General features: G+C 41.5%; 1 pseudogene; it reads left to right on the plus strand.

Moving 5' to 3' along the window:
- The first annotated feature begins 1,502 nt into the window (after positions 1–1,502).
- LOC107499867 lies at positions 1,503–2,077 on the plus strand (annotated as a pseudogene).
- Positions 2,078–2,357: the final 280 nt, after the last annotated feature.

A 2,357-nucleotide genomic window follows, 5' to 3' on the forward strand; every position in this document is an offset into this window, starting at 1 on the left:
CATAGAAACAAAAAAGAATAAGATAGTCTGAGTGCTGAAAGGCACTTTCGGGACACAGCAAAGCATTTGGGATACAGCGAAAGCAGTAATAGGAGTTCATATCGTTATAGGACTCTGTAAAAAAATGAACCCAAGTAAACAATCTAATGCTACATCTTTAAAAAATAGAAAAAGAAGAACAAATGAAGCCCAAACGCAATAGAAGGAAGGAAATAATCAAAATGAGAGCAGAATTAAGTGAAATGAAGAAGAAAAAGATAACAGAAAAAAAATGAATGCAAAACAACAACAAAAAAGCTGGCTCTTTGAGAAGATTAATAAAATTGACAACCCCCTGGATAGACTCACTAAAGAAAAAAGAGAAAGGACACAAATGAACAAAATCAGGGATGAAAGAAGAATTTACAACAGATACCACCAAAATACAAAGGAAAATACAAGAATACTATGAAAAAGTATATAACACCAAATTTAATAACCTAGAAGAAATGAACAAGTTCTTAAAAACATACACACTTCCTAGACTGAATCAAGAAGATATACTGCAATAAGAAATTTATGTAAGCATGTTCATAATAGTATTTTTTTCATAGTCACTGACAGGAAACAACTCAAATGCTCACCAGTAGAATATGTATATAGCACTTCGCGCTGCTCTCGGCCTCACAATGGTGGCCCTGATCCTGCCTTGAAAAGCACTTATGGGAAAGAAGGAAGGAAAACAAGTTGACATCAGGAATATGGCAGAGTGAGAGATGTCTCCAGATCTTTCACCTTGAAACAACAAGAAGCTGAACATCTAAAGCTCAACAAAAAACACCCAACCTGCACACAAGCGTGTCTGAGCATGGAATCTGCAAATAAGAGCTACCACAAGTCAGAAACACAGAAGTCAGGTGGTAGATTAAGGGAAACAAAGAAACTGCCTCTTGTAGCCAGAGCAGGAAGAGGGGGAGAGGAGAAGGTGTGGCAGGTTTCCTGAACAGTCCTGCCTTAGAGAGCTGTAAGCTTTACACAGTGACAGAGCCCAGGGATCAATGCAGAAAGCAGAGAACTGGGAATGACAAGGAAGCAACGGTTGATTATTACCAGAGGCAGTTGGGAAAAGCAAGACTGAGCCAAAACCCCCATTCACCAACCCAGAAGGCCTATCCTCCCATATCTTATAATACCGAATACTGTCGCGGATTCCCAGGGGAATGTAAACAAATGCTCAGAAATTTCTGCTAATATTCACAGGGACTGAGACTGATAGTAGTGAAGGTGCTTGAATATCTATAAGAAAAAAAGGCATTATTAAGATTTTATAGTCTTCGCTGAGAGGTGCCACAGTTTCCTGCTTCAACAGTGCTTGGACTGAACCTGGCGCTCGTTCCCCCAACCTGGCTGGCTGCTGAGATTCAACCCTCCACCACATCATCTCAGCATCCCCAGATCAGCCTAAGGCCCCCGCCGCCACTTCAGCACTGCACAGCCAACACCACCCCTCCGTACTGTTTGCCATGGCTACTGCATCCTCCTCGCAGGTGTGCCAGAACTACCACCTGACTCGGAGGCCGCCATCGACCGCCAGATCAACCTGGAGCTCTATGCCTCCTACATTAACCTATCCATGTCTTACTGCTTTGAACATGATAATGTGGCTTTGAAGAACTTTGCCAAATATTTTATTCACTAATCTCAGGAGGAGAGGGAACATGTTGCGAAACTGATGAAGCTGCACAACCAGCGAGGTGGCCAAATCTTCGTTCAGGATATCAAGAAACCAGACCGTGATAAGGAGGAGAATGGGATGAATGCAATGGAGTGTGCATTACACTTGGAAAAAATGTGAATTAGTCACTACTGGAATTGCACAAACTTGCCACTGACAAAAATGATCCCCATTTGTGTGACTTCATCGAGACTCATTACCTGAATGAGCAGGTGAAATCCATCAAAGGATTGGGTGACCATGTTACCAACTTGTGCAAGATGGGGGGCCCTTGAATCTGGCATGGCAGAGTATCTCTTTGACAAGCACGCTATGAGAGACAATGACGAGAGCAAAGCCCTTGGCTGGCTGTCACAGGAGTGACATTCTTAGTCACCAAAGCAGTACATGCATGTTAGGGTTACCTTTACCTTTTCTATAAGTTGCACCAAATCATCTACTTATGTTCTTTCATTTGTACCATTCTTTCAAATAAAGTAATTTGGTACCCCCCAAAAATAAATAAATAAAAATGACTTTACAAAAAGCAGGGATCCAAGAAGCTAGACATCATCTACTACAAACCAAAAGAAAAACACCTTTTTGCAACAGGCTAAAGAGAGATCTTCATATAATAAATGTTAATTATGGGGGGAGGGTGAAG

This window comes from Rousettus aegyptiacus, unplaced genomic scaffold (genome assembly GCF_014176215.1).
Source record: "Rousettus aegyptiacus isolate mRouAeg1 unplaced genomic scaffold, mRouAeg1.p scaffold_m13_p_9, whole genome shotgun sequence".
Lineage (NCBI taxonomy): Eukaryota > Metazoa > Chordata > Mammalia > Chiroptera > Pteropodidae > Rousettus > Rousettus aegyptiacus.